At 44.1% G+C, this 15205-nt stretch overlaps 1 protein-coding gene across 7 annotated transcripts in view; it reads right to left on the bottom strand.

Annotated features, from left to right (window-relative positions):
* Nucleotides 1-15205, bottom strand: part of ABLIM1 (actin binding LIM protein 1) — a 698379-nt gene that overhangs the window by 630953 nt on the left and 52221 nt on the right. The window lies entirely within an intron of this gene.

Here is a 15205-nt window from a genome sequence, read left to right as displayed (position 1 = left end):
AAATAGGGTTGTCATGGACTTCATTTCTATGTACCTTTAAAGTAATGTTGGAAGCAATATCAGTATTGGTAATTGTGTTTGTTTTGTATATTTAAGGCTCAGCCTTACTGATTTGAGCCAAGACCCAATGTTATTTTTTTTTCCATATCCTGAATACAGCATGTCTCGAAGAGACAGCGCAAGCGCTGCCTAGGCGAGACATAACAATAACACTGTGAAGTTGACAACATGTGACATTGGACAGAACCACTGATGAAGCTATGAAAGGTCAGAGGAGAGCATGTTTTGAAACATGAACTACTTGGTCACACGAGAGACAGTTTTTGTCATAGGTCATGGAATGCTTCAGGATTTCAGAAACACATAGGGCCCACTTACGATGGCGGTCAGAAAGCCTTCAACCCTGGTCGGAGGCTTTCCGACTGAAATGGTAGGTTTAAAGTCCTACTACCGTATTATGATGGCAGCGGTCGGAGTTTAAACCGGTTGGAGAATCCGACGGGGTTACGAGGGGCTCAAGGAGATCATCAGTCGGTCAGTTTGTTAGACCTCATAATCCCTTACTTGACGGCGTTTCCTCAGTTGGGATTATGATGTCGGTTTCCGATAGCTATTCCATGTCAGCCTTTCCGTTTCAGCACTCCTTCCATCATCTCTTTGTGTTTGCTACAAAATGACGTGGGCATCATATTTTTGTATTTACAGGTCAAAGATGGATCAGTAAATTTAAAAAAAGATGAGAAGCGTGAAAGTGCTTTTTGTTCCCTAAATGTGAACAGTGGAAGGATACAAGTGACCCAATCAAAAGGATGGTAAGGAAGCTATGTTTCAGGGGGGTACTAATAAAAGAAGGGGAGTAACCAACACAAGATCGACATCAAATAAAAACCATGCAAGCGAGGGTGACAATAAAGGGCAACCAAAGGAATGCTGTGGTTTGGTCTAAAGCTCACCGCATGTGTTTATAAAGTCCACAATAGGCTTCACCTACCGGACAGCTAAAAGATGTCTGGTAGGTAAGACCTAAAAGTAAATTTACAATTGCACAAGCATGGCAGGTCAGACCTATTGCTTTTCCAATGTTTGTTCTTGGATTAAGGCCAAGGGTACCTTTTCCAGTCAAATACATATATAACATATACATATATTCATCTAATATGGACTCTCTACTCTTGGAAGAGTTGTGTCCGACTTTACCAATTTTATCTTAGTTCGCTAAGATTTCTGAGACCATATTTATTGATGTTAGTTAATATGTCAATTAAATCAGGTTGACCCAAGTTCTTGTCATGTGTTCAGTCTCATGATGGACCCTTTTGCCCCTGTCTTGACCACCCAACTTGACGAGTCCTTTGGCATGATGGTAGTTCCCATGACTTATAACAATTTTTGGTAATTCATTTATTGAAAAGTTAGAATATGGACTCTACAGATCATTGCTCCTCTTCATGGCTAGGATAGCGGAAAAAGTAGCTATTAAGCAACTGTCCAAGGGGCATATTATCAAGAAACGGCGTTAAAAGTATCTAAAGCGGTGATAATGGGCTTGATAATATGCCCTTGAGAATTCCCATAGAAGCCCATGTTCTGGTGTCAACATGGGCTTCTATTGGAACTCTCTGTGACATATTATCAAGCCCAATATCGCCGCTTTAGCGGCAGTTTTCTGCCGCTAAAGCGGCAATACTTTTAACACCATGCTTGATAATATACCCCCACGTTTGTAGAGACTAACAATTTCCTGAATAACAACCAGGCTGGTATCAGAGCCCACTGTAGCACAGGCACCACTCTGGTGTACATACTCAACCAATTACAGATGAAGCAAGACAGGGAAAGGGCCGCTACCCTCAGTCTTTTAGATCTGTCGGTGAACTTTCGACACTGTCTCTCACTCCATATCATCTTTAAGACATAAGCAGATTGGAATTGTGGAGAAAGCTCATGAATGGCCTGTGCCCTCTCTGAAGGGTCTCAATTGAGCAGTTGCTATTCCTCCTTACACTTCCCAGTTTAGGAATATCATCGGAGGAGTCATACAAACATTAAGCCGAGCAATGTTTAATATCTGTGTGGCCCACAAGATAAGACTGGCTTGCTTTTCAGTCTGCGTTATTGTCATATGCTGATAATACCCAAATAATTCCAAAGCTTGATGGTTTCAGTCAGGTTGACCAGACTGGATTTAGATCTTACTTGACTGCAGTTGCGGGCTGGATGCAGGCCAATTTCCTAAAGCTCATCTCCGATAAAACAGGGCCTTGATAATCAAAGATGCACTAATAATCTCCTGTGGCTGGTCGAGTGCATGGTGGGCATCTGAGTTGGGCAATCGTCTGGTCCCGATAGAGAAGGTGTGCAATCTTGGGTTCATCTCTGATAACCAGCTCGATGGCTCTGCACACATCCCCAGTGTGACATCTGCCTCTTTCTGTCATTTAAGAGTCCTAAACAAGATTCTCCTGCTACATCCTCCTGAATCCTGTTTCCTGGTCCTGAGAGTAGATATCGGTTCTTGCTTGGACTATTGTATGCAGCGTATTTGGCTTTACCTAAATACCAGGTGCACAAACTTCAGCTTATTTAAACTTTTGAAGCCTGAATTCAACTGGGACTTCCTCCTTGGACCTCAATATCAAGTCATTTAAGGTAACTTCACTGGCTGGCCATGGAGAAGAGAGTGCAATTTAAATATCTGAGTTCCTGCCACACAGTGCTGAATGCTGATAGCCCAGCATTCCTGCATAGGACAATGCTCTTGCACCTTACGTTCCTCTGGGACGGGCATTCTCACCAATCCGAGGGCCAAGGGCAGTTGGGTTTTTTCTTCCCTCTGTAACTCTATGCCCCAATCCCTTCTCCTCACACAGGACTTTGTCTTTTTCAGAAAAGCTGCAAAGGCCTGGTTATTTACAAATTAAATCTTTCTTTGCTGGTACATGTGCTTTTAGGGACAGGATGCCCACAAGGGTAAGAGAGCGCTGTACAAAACCTAGAAAAATATAATAATACCATAGAAACATATTAGGTGTTTCGAATAGGCGTTATTTACTTCAGCTTTTTTAAACACTGGATGCAATATGTCTTGCAGTAATCTTTGCCATCCATCATTACTCCATTAGTATCATCACGCACATTTTCTATCCTTTTCCTTTGAATCCCGTGCTCTTTTCTGAGAACTTGGAAATCCAAAAGTTTTTAAAGGTTCGGTTTATCTCTTGACAGCTCGTATGCATCTTTGGTTCTCTGGATGGACTGCTGTGTCCCGAGACCAGTGTGTCAGTGTCCAGCTGTGATACCTGACTGCTGGCAGCAGCCCCAGAAGGAACACCTTGACCAATGCAATTCTCGTCCTTCAAGTGAGGCATGTGAAGCCAGGCCGGCCAAAAGAGCAGAGAGCGTCCATTCCCATAAGACCTTCTGCAGGCCTGCTGTTCATCATGTGAATGCACATACTAAACATGCACGTGTCGCTACCGTGCTTGCCCTTGTGTGTGCAAAGTAGGTTCTGTTTTGAAGTCCTTGCTCCAGGAAGAGATTTTGGGGGATTATTACTGGCCTTCTTCAAGAGAGGGAGCTGGTGGGAAATGACGTGTCTTCCCCAATTCAAGCCACTCAAGAGAGTAACATGCAGAAGGCTGCAGTACAGCAGGATGGAAAAGGACCTCTGCCGGGCAGCACACATGCCTGACACCACAGGTAGACGCCTCTTCTCTAAGAACACATTCCTTCTTCTACACATTTCTCCACAGTCAAGCCGGGAGAAAGACCATTGGCGTTACTAGGGTGGGTCTGATTTTATCTAGGTGGAGGTCAACCGTATTTGCACCTGAAATACAGCAGAGTCCTGTCCTGCACTCCCCTGGCGAAAGTCCCCCAGACGTAATTAGAGATGGCTTCAGAGCATCTCTCATGGTGTGGCACATGTGCTGGAAGCACAGAAAGAGTCAGTCAGTCAAAAGCTTTAATATCGGCTGAAAACCATAAAAGCACATATATACAATAATTGAAATACGAACATAACATCAGACAACAATGCTGGATGCTCAAAATACAGACATTACTCCTAGAATGGCTTAAAATAGAATATTAAAAACGTAATAAAATCCTATAGCTATTAAAATAGAAAAATGGGTCAGTCCCAGCGCTGGATAATGTTAAGGGTACCTTCTTAATTACAATAATTACCGTGGCTCAATTTGGACAATTTAACTTTTTTTAATTTTGACGCCTCTTGCGCACCACATAGAGAAGAGGTATCTGGAGGTAGCAAACACAATCAAGGGGGTAGTATCATATTTTAAAATTCGAAATACCTCCCTATAATCCCTGAGACCCCTAGTCTTACATAGTGGGATGATCCATTTAGCTCTGGCCTTAGAGTTGAAAGGGCAGAAGAGCAGAATGTGCTGATCCGTCTCCTCTCCACTTTCACACCCAGGACAAGAGCTCCGTACATGGGCAGCATTAGACCACTTGTTTGTCACAGCCCGCACTGGAAGTATTCCATGTCTAAATTGGACATATAACTTCTTTGCCAGTAAGGGCTGGATATCGTCCAGGAGTTTCTCAAATAAATAGTTTCCCTTGACCTCCAGAAATCTATTGGTCAACCTACCCAAAAATGGATTTGATGTTATAAGAACCATTCAATATTGCTTGAGTGCGGCGACCAACGACCTCTTGGTGGTCAGGGCGCAAGTTTCCTTGGGGAAAAGCCACATGTCTCCACTACCCAATGCATAACAGAACTGCTTAACTTGTTTTAGCCAGGGTATTTTTCCCAGACCCCTTATGGTCAAAAAATCCCTTAGGTCCTCCCTAAAACTCAGAAGCTCTGGGGTAGACCAGAGTCGCCTCCAGTACAACAAAGGGCGATTTGAGGTGATCTCCTGTATGGGGGCCAAACCTAGATCTAACCGTAAAGGGATCAGGGGTGTGCTCTGGGGAAGTCTCAATAGGCGCCTGATGAAACTATTCTCAGTAGTAGACAGGGAGGTGGCGCTGACATGGCCCCATAGCTCTACTCCATAGAGCGCCCCACCTCTCGCCTGTGCTTTATAAATTTCCACTGGCGGACCCAAGGATTTAAATTAACACTCATTATAAACCTTTAGTATACCGCCAGATGATTGAGCCAACTTCATATTTGCCTTAGCCATGTGCGACCCCCATTCCATCCTGTCGTTGAGTGTTACCCCTAGGTAGTCGAAAGAGACTCTTTCCAACACGGAACCCTCCAAATGGAGGTGGGGGCAATTAGATGATTTTGCATTAAAAACCATGTATTTGGTTTTGGAGAGATTAATCTCCAGATTTCTCGATCTACAAAAGGAGCAAAACGCCTCCAGTGTTCGCTGAATACCCATAAGGGATTTTGATAACAAAAGGGTATCATCAGCGTACATCAGGGCTGGTATCTTGCGGGCTGATAAACTAGGAGAGTCTAGATCCCTTGCTCCCATTAGATGTTCAATCAAACCGTTAAGGAACAAGGAAAAGAGCATAGGGGCCAGCACGCATCCCTGCATCACACCCCTTTCCACCGCAAAGGGAGCCGAAAGCTCCCCGTTCCTCCCATACCTCACCCTTGCAAAAGTGCCTTGGTGCAGACGTTTGAACAAATGGCACAGATATACCGGAGTGCCCATCTCTAACAGTAACGCCCAGAGCTTATCCCTCTGTACCAAGTCAAATGCCGATCGAAGATCCACAAAGATCAAGTAAAGACTACCAGCCCCCATGGTCACCGTCTTCCAGTAGACCAGCTGGAGTCTGAACAATTGATCGATTGTGGAAACCTTGGCACGAAAGCCCGCTTGAAGGGAGGTTAGGATGTGATGTTCGTCCATCCAGCACTGCAACCTTGATAATAAAAGGCGGGCAAACAGTTTCTGCAAGGTGTCGATGAGGCTAATAGGGCGGTAATTAGCCGGGTCGAGTAGGGAAGCCTTCTTATGGATAGGAAGGATTTCTGCACCCCGCCAGGTTGGGGGGATCTCAATGCCATGTAAAATAGCATTAAAGTAAAGCAGAATATATTGAACCTAAACCTTCTGTTCACTCAAAAATAGATCTCCAGGTATCTTAACCAAACCGAGAGCCTTCCCGGAAGAGAGACTTCTAAGGGCCGCCCGGATTTCGAGGATAGTGCAAGGTTGATAATCAGAATCCTTTACATCCGATAGCGCTAAAGCAGATGTATCCTTCATTGTTGAAGCCAAGTCTGCTAGAGATGCGGTGTCCATGTGGGTGAAGAGAGGCTTAAAGTGGGCAATCCAAACCTCCTCACTCAGGTTAGGTATTATAGCGGATGACCCCTCTACCGAGCCTGATCTAACTAGGTTCCAGAAGGCCCTATAATCGCGTCCTTCCAGGGCTTCTTTTATGCTATCCCATCTCAAGGCCTCCCATTCCGACTTGGACTCCAAGATTATACATTTATAGGTTTGTCTAGCCCCTCTAATACTCGACAGAGAACCTGTTTTAACCTCCCTAACAAGAGCATGTTTAGCCGCCCTACAGTTACTGTTAAACCATTGGGCCTGGATTTTTGCCCGTGGCTTCTTGTTCGCTGTAGTATAAAAATAGTCAGCCAGGGTAGAGAAAAGGTTGGAATGGATATACTCAAGCTCCTGGAAATAGGAAAGATCATAATTATCAACCGGGAGTTCGAAGGCCTCTGCTAGAGAGCTAGCAACATGTTGATATAACTCAGTTACTTTATCAGGAGATAGCACAAACTTGACCCACCTAATGCGTCTGCCCCCCGCCACTTTGATTAGACTCGAGTCGGCGAAAGTCTCCAACACCCCCAGTTCATGTTGGCGTCCCAATGTATGTTTTAATTCTAGTGACAGAAGATTATGGTCACTATCTACCCTATTAATTACAGTGAAGGCCCTCATTTGGGACCAAAATTCCACATTGACCATAATATAGTCAATGGTTGTGCTTTTCCCCACTCTATTATAAGTGCTCTTCCCAGGGGCATCAGGAGGGAGTCTACCATTACAGGCTCTGAGGGAGTGAGTTACTAAAAGCTTATTGATCTGAAGAGCCAGAGGCGTTAGGCGCTTTGCCGAGTGCATAGAGCACTCCTGAATGTGCCAAATGGCGTCCTCATCTAAAGTTACAGAGGGGATCCCGACCAAGGGTTCAAAATGGCAATTAAAGTCACCCCCGATAATTCTGTGTGACGGTGATGGGAACATAAAAAGAAGTTCGACAAGAGCCTCTAGCATAGATAACCCCAACTGTTGGGGAATAGGGCGCAAATAAATATTAATAATCACCAACGACAAACCATCCAAGTATTTAAGTACAATGCAGAGAATGTCCGGAGAGTTAGAATCTATTACTTTGACTGAACACCCCAAATGTGTGGCTAACCAAATACACAATCCCCCCGAAGGTCGTCCCCTGGGTCCCTGCACAGCCGGGATGTGAAATGTTGCATAGCCTACCCATAAGGGGGCAGTCAACAGCCAAGTTTCTTGGAACAAACACAAATCATATTTGTCCACCAACTCACCCCAGTCTGGATTAGATAACTTAGAACCTAGCCCTGCTACGTTCCAGGACCCAATTAAAGATCTACGAAATTCACCCCTTGCGGGCCTAGGTATAGTGGATTCAAGCACATTAAAAGAGGGAGATCCTATATGGGTCTCCTGCTCCGATCCGTCTCGTAAAAGGCTGGTGTTTGAGCTTGAGGATGGTGAGTTTCTTGTCATTCCAACTTGCTTAGCCCCAAAAGCCCGCTGGGGTTGGCCCTCTTCAGCTCTCCCACCCTCCACCACAGGACAAACAGCCACATTGGGGACCATTTCGATGGGCCCCCGTCGATAAGATAGTCAAGCCACGTTATTCAAAACACTAAAGGTGTTAGCTACAGGTATGTTGTATTCTAATTCCTGTGGGCCATGATGGAAATAAGTTGGTACAAGCCCACCCAGTACTAAATCCCGTGAGTAAAAATACCCCAAGGGGAGAGGATTGATTGGTCTCGGATTACACGGGCCTCCCCACTCAAGAATGTGATTGAACACTCCAGGATCCCTGAAATTAACAATCACACAATCCCCTCCAATATCCTTGGGTTTGGTCCCCAGCCAGCTAACATCTTCTAGCAAATAGAATTTCCCCGTGGCCCGATCTCATTAATGGTCTGTATCTGTTCAGCCAAAAAATAATTTTGTTCTTCAACTCAGGGAATGATTCACCTCGCTCACCTGACAACAAAGGAACTCCTGTTAAAACCACCACATACGGAGAGGCCTCAGGTGGTAACTGGGGCAGGGTGGAAGTTGTAGCAATCCATTACCGGATTCCTTCAGAGCAGGGTTTTAAGGCACAAGGCCCCGGTCCGGCCGCTGCTTACTAACGACTTTAAGAGCAGGAGGTGGGTTGCGGGGGGTCGAGCTAGCTGTAGCTGGGTGCACCCTGGGTGTGAGAACAGGACCAGGCACGGTAGTGTCAGCAGTTCGTTTGCACATATTTATTGGAACCAATCCCTGGGCCAGGTTGTCTAGTCGAGAACCAACATTTAGGCTATGGCCTTGTGCGGCCTGCTTGATATTACCTGGGACCACTTTCGCAGTAGCATTCCCAGTTGGAATATGTAGCTGTTCTCCTTCTCCACTTTTGTTATTGTTTATCAGTGAAACTACTTTAGCAATTCTACTCTTCGAAATTTTAAAGTGAGAATTGATAAGTTGTTCCAATTGGGCTTGGAAATCAATTAGTAAATGAGTAGCCCATACCGGAGGTGCTAAAGTGGAGAAGGGGGGGCCTGACTCTGCCTCCAGAGCATCTGGGGTAATTATAGTGCTCTTAGAAGGCTTTTTGGGTAATTTCGGCCTCTTAGTTCTAGAGCGGGGTTTTGATGCCTTTGTCGCTATCTGAGGAACTAAAGGCGATGCGGGATTAATAGGAGAGCTAGCATCTAAAACAGTCTGCGCACATGGAAGCTCAACATAAGAGGAAACTAGCATTGAGTCTGGGGAATTGGCAGTGAATATAGCTGTGTTCCCGGTTGGCAAGGAGGGAAGCAAACCAGGTGTAAGTGAGAGACGTCTTTCAGTATTCTCTATAGCCGACGCAACCACTCCTATTGTTTTTTGTAACATTTTATCAATGGCCGTTAAACTCGGAACTGGAGTAGTTGAGGCTGCTTTTTGCCTTGTAAAAGGACGAGAGTTTGAGGGATTGGTGGGATTGGTTTTGCCCATAGTACTCAATGTGGGGATCTTAAAAATGTATGGTAACAGAGGCTCAAATTAACAGTTCCAGGTAAATTGAATAAAAAGTAAAAAATAGTCACTGGAAGATAATAAGGTCCCAATAGACAATTCCAATAAACAATATAATAATATCACTTTAGAGCAAAGCTTTGGCTGAATGATAACGTAGTTACCACAGCGATGAAATCCAGTCCAGTCACTGCTCGTGCAGCCAAGAGGGGTAGCCCTGCCCGGCCACCATCGGCCCCTGACGGCCACAGACGGCCCGCTCTTTGCCCGAGCTTAGCCCGGTGACCGCCCGCGCGCGACCCGCGATGCGGAAAGCTGAGGATAAATAAAGAGCCCCGGCAGGTGAGGTGGGAGGGGCTGGCGGCATGCTCCGCGGCCCCCGTTGGTTCCTGGGTTCTGGAGTCCTCAATTGGCCGCCCACAGCTGTTCTCAAGACAGCGCAGCGTCCCCCGCGAAGCGGGAGGCGCAAGGAGTAGATGTAGCCCCGCAGGTGAGGTGGGAGGGGCTGCCAGAATGCTCCCCGGCCCCCGCTGGTTCCTGGGTTCTGGAGTCTCAATTGGCCGCCCACAGCAGTTCTCAAGACAGCACAGCGTCTCCCGCGAAGCGGGAGGCACAAGGAGTAGATGTAGCCCCGCAGGTGAGGTGGGAGGGGCTGCCGGAATGCTCCGCGGCCCCCGCTGGTTCCTGGGTTCTGGAGTCCTCAATTGGCCGCCCACAGCAGTTCTCAAGACAGCGCAGCAAAAGAGTGTAATGACTTTTGGACCCATTTCATATTTTTCTGAATTAGGAGTTGTTGAAAAAACAAAAAACAGCGGCACTGATGCATTGAGAGCATACTCCCTGAGCATTAATGCCAGGGATGCTTTCCACGCCTGGGACGGTCATGCTGCAAAGGGGAATTCAGTAATAGTAGTCCCACGGACCCACCCTGAATAGGGCGGGCCAACTATCACTGTGACCAAGCAGCCCAATTGCAGATGGTTGCCAGGCCTAGGGTTTCCACTGATGAACCCAGCTGCAGTTACCCCCTATTTTAATGGGGCAGTGGATTCGTGGAAATGGGGCATCCGCTAGCCTTTCAAAGAAGATCTATATGCCACTTTCAGTCCTCTCATAATGTAGGGACATGGTCACACTGAATGGGCCAAAAGATCTTTTATGGGCATGGCTTTGCATGGCTACAAGTGGAAACCTTTTGCCCACCCCAGGTGGGAAGGCCCTGTCTAGTTTCTAACTTTGTGTAAAAGTAACCTACTTTGAGACAGGCTTCCAGGTCTGGGGCAGAGCCCGTAAAATACCAGGTAAAGCGAGGACGTGGAATGTCCTAGTCCACGCGAGGCAGAAGTGAAGATATGCGTTCTCAGAGTCGGCATTTAATCTGCTTGCTCTGTCAGCAAAGGGATTAAAAAAATACCAGTCTGCATTTTTTTTGCTTGACAGAAGCTGACAGGGATACTTGGCTAAGTAACTAGATGGGCATCTTAAAGAGTGCTTGGAAGTACCTCTTACATTCATAGACGCGGCTAAAGAATCTCTGAACCAGGAGCCAAATTCAAGGGTGGGGACGTGGGAACATTACTCAGTTATTTTATGGGGTTTTTTTAATGAAGAGCTGGAAGGACGTAAAACAATGTTTATACAGGTACACACGCTGGCACTGAGAGTAATCAAGGGACATGCAACTGTTTTAACTGTCTTGTTGGGTACTATTGTCAATTTTAAAACTGTTATTTGAGAACCAACATTTATATTTTGTGAACATGTATGTATGGGGTTATCAGATTTTCCACTTCCTGTTTAAAAGCAATAAAATGTAAAATAAAGCAACCCTTTTTTATCCTACCTTCTAAAGAAGTAGGTAGGCAGGTCTGTGGCAGATGTACAAACCCGAGAGCCTCCAAATATATCTAATATGTAAATAATGGTTCAAACCGATAAGAATACGAAAAAAATAAAAACATTCGTCCCTTTTTGCCTCCTATGGTCATTTTGCCCTAAAAAAATGTTTTCTTCTAAAAAAGCCATTTATCAAACATTGATTTAAAGGAATCAACGTTGCTGATGTTTCTCCCATTTCATAATGGTGATATGGTTATACCCTCTCAATTACCATGTGGTTATTCTATCTTCATTTGGTGTAATCAATACTGTTTAGTTTAGTGGACAGCTGTCTGGCTAGCATGAAGTTCAATAGCTTTATTTTAAGTAAACAAAAGGACACGCTTTAGGTTGAACTAAGCTGAAGCACCCATATTGCTCAGTATACCAAAAACAAGCAATGAACAATCCAAGAGGTCTGACCTCTGCAAACCTATGATGCCTTTGTTTTTTATTTATTTATAGAAAGCATATGCAATAGGCATTACAACTTTATAAATAATAAAAAGCAAAAATAAAAAGTAAAAAACCTCCTACAAATAAGTAAAAAATTTCCGAACGCAAAAAATGCATTAAAAAAAAATGACATAAAATCAGAAATTGACCCACCACCCGTACACTGAAGCAGACTACTTTTTAATGTGTGAAAGTGCACAGGTAAAAGGCCATCACTGAGAATAAAGAGATCCAAAGGCTGTCACATTCTGTATGCTGCTGTGGGCGGAAGAAAAATGTGAATCACACTTGAACAGATAAACGGATCAAGATGGGTGAATGAAAACCCTTCTACGTACACATGTATTTGCATATTTTTTTATTCATTTCTGGTAAGCCATAAGGCTGGTGAGGCAGCTAAAGCTGTGTTTAGGCTAGACCTAAAAAGAATAACGAAGCAGACTTGCTGTTATGACAGTTAAAATGTATTTCAATGTTTATTAGGTTTTTTCCTGTAGTGGTGACAGCTTTTATTTTCAATATGTCAGGGTCACTAAAATTATGCAGCAGGGTTGAGTAAATTATACAGCAAGAAAAAGCAAATTATGTGTCGCAGTGTGGCATGTTTTATGATAGTATTACTTCCTTACTTTGTCATTTTTATACTTGTTAACGTTGTCTGGGCATTGGTTGCACAATATTAGCACACGTTCAACATCCATATGTAGCAATAAGCAACAGAAAGGCTAACAGTCAAGTTTTGTAAAGAGACTTGTACTGTTCAGCAACATGCCTCGCTGCATTTTAAGTAGCGTTTGTAACGTTTGAGCTACAACATTTTTTTTTGCTACTATCTGCAGATTATGCAGCCGATGATGGATTATGTGGCAAATGTGGCAAAAAATAACTATGCGAAAAACACTGCTGGCGCACAATTGCATAATTCCAGTGGTCCTGTATATAGGTGATAAAGGGAGTCCATTAACAAGAAAAGAGAAAATGTTATCCCTTTGGAACATCCTTGAAATAACAGAACAATTCATGGGGGTTATCACGATGTCAGGCGGAATCACACAATGCGACCGAACACAGTTTGATTGCATGGTCCCTTTCCTCAATGGGAGCTCGTGTTACCCCTGTAAACCGGTCGTAACACAAGCTCCCAGTGAGGAAAGGGAGATGCAGTTCATCTCTGCACTCCATGGCAGACACCCCAAGGTGCCTGACACTAGGATCAACAGGGGGGGCACCATTGGTGCCCCCTCGGTCTCCAACCGGAGGCCGTGCAGCAAAGGGGGCCCTGCTGTGGGCCCCCAAACATGATTTCTGACATGATTTCCATGTCGGACAGGCCGGCATGGAAACCATGTTGGAAAGCGTGATGGTAATCTCAAGGACGGAAAGGCCTACCCTTGAGATTACTTGCTGCCTTCTGACTGGCGACCGGCCCATCGGTAGCCAGCCAGAATGACTGGCAGGTTTACTTTCAGACCGGTTCCATCATAATGAGGCTGTCAGAAAGTAAACCGACCGGCCCACAGGCCATATCGTAAGAGGCCCCATAGATGTTTTGAGGGCTATGGTTTCCCTCTAAAGATGAACCATTTACGAGGGGGGACCCCAAATGTACAATAAAGAACCGGTTTATGCGGGGTAGGGAACAATCAACTAAAGAAGAAAATCACAACCGGTTCAGAGAATATATCTATTAGGGCCAAGAAAATAGGTCCCTATTATACAGCAAAACAAAACTGGAGAAACTGGAACAAAATAATGCGCATTGAACACCCACTCAAGATATGAAAAAGATATAAAGATATATATACACCTTTTTACTAGTTTTTTTATTATTATTTTTAATTCAGTGATATTTTTTTAGGGATTCATTTTCATGGATACAAAAAACATTCTTGATCTAATAAATACATGACAATAAAACATACATTTACAAATCATCAACATGAGTGTGTTCATAAAAGGAAATGTTCAAAGTCCCGTAAACAAACCATCAGATTCATACACCTACTCATTCATTCTAAATCACATTCATCAATACACATCACAAAATAAACAAATTATCCTTGGGTATATAGATGGATATAGTCGTTGGTGTATCTTCCAACGAAGGCCAGATGGTACATAAAGGGAAAGGAGGTCGCCAAATCAAGCGCCAACGCGCGTTTCGGTATTGGACCCACAGAGGGATCCCACCTTCATCAGGGCAAGGACCAAGGATAATAGGGGACAAGAACACACCTAGGAATTTAAAAGAATAAACACCAATAAGCCATATATAACAATAACCAACAATAATAAGCAAAATGAATAAACACATTTATCTTCGGAAAAATTGGGCATTAATGATTAATACAACGACAGTTTCCAGTTATTTACAAATATAGATTGATCACAAAATTATTTAACGCGGCCCAATGGGTCCATAGGTAGCTCAAGCAGACATTTACCAAAGAGATTAAAGGTGTGTGAAAAGATATAGTAAAGAACCCAGTCCCAGAGTGTATAAAAGAGATTACAACAGTGACAAAACAAATCCAATAATTTCATAAAACGATTAAAAAAGATGATAACAAGAAAACAGAATAACACCTGTGTCACAAGTCCAAATTAGAAGGTTTAAGGATAGAAAGATAACCCCGTGGTAATAGCTAGATAAGCTATAATTGATACATACTGGACACACAAATCCTCGATAAAACGCCGGTGCTAATGAATCGCACCCAAGCTCAAGGCGTCGTCAAAGAACGGACAAAACCATCCCGTCTTTTCTAAACAAAAAGGGTTAAGTTGGTCATTAAAAAGACTGTGTATTAGAGGGAAAACCTTCAGATGGTACAAGTAGATAAGGCCAATGTAAACAACCTACTTAAATAGATGAATGAGGCGAGTAGAGATTAATAGCCGGGGTTGTACAATGAGTAACGTCAGGCTAGCGAGCGTAGGGAAGCAAGGGTAAGTGCTTGAAGATCGGAGACCGAAGTTGAAGCGACAACGGTAGGGATGTATATACAAACCTCTGTTGGAAAAAGAATATGAATCAATGTGCTAGCAAATTGGTATCAACCATCTCCGTTGGTGGTGATGTGCTTAAAATAGAGATTGAAAGTAGATCTAACTCCGCTCTGATAATGTCAGGTGGGTATCCCTTCAAAGGGTAAAATAAGGTGCAGGGAAACAATAAGTTATTGGCATGTACCCCACGGGATATCCAGGCAACAAAACCCGCCAACTGCTCCCCGTAAGGGTATGAAATAGTCACGGGGAGATCAATAGAGTAGCTAAACGTTTATCACAGCCTACCTGTTAGTTGGTCAAAAAATACCAAAAGTCACGTTCCCTCAATGATTCACGCACAGCACATATGAATGTAGGACAGGTTCCTTGCTACCCGGTCAAATAACCCCGCCATGGTAGAGTCGTGTAGCAATAAAATCGTGGGTAATCGTCTCTGCAGAGTTAAATAGATATCCCTCCTAAGAATAAAGTACAAAAACACAATATATTAACGGTGTATGCCCCACGGGATACCAAAGCAGTTAAACTGCAGATTACTCTTAATAACGTCAGATGATAGTCACGGAGTGGTAAATAGAGCAGCCAGACGATTATCAAGGCCTACC

Source organism: Triturus cristatus, chromosome 1_2 (assembly GCF_964204655.1).
Source record: "Triturus cristatus chromosome 1_2, aTriCri1.1, whole genome shotgun sequence".
Taxonomy (NCBI): Eukaryota; Metazoa; Chordata; class Amphibia; order Caudata; family Salamandridae; genus Triturus; species Triturus cristatus.
This window is presented reverse-complemented; position numbering and strand designations above follow the sequence as displayed.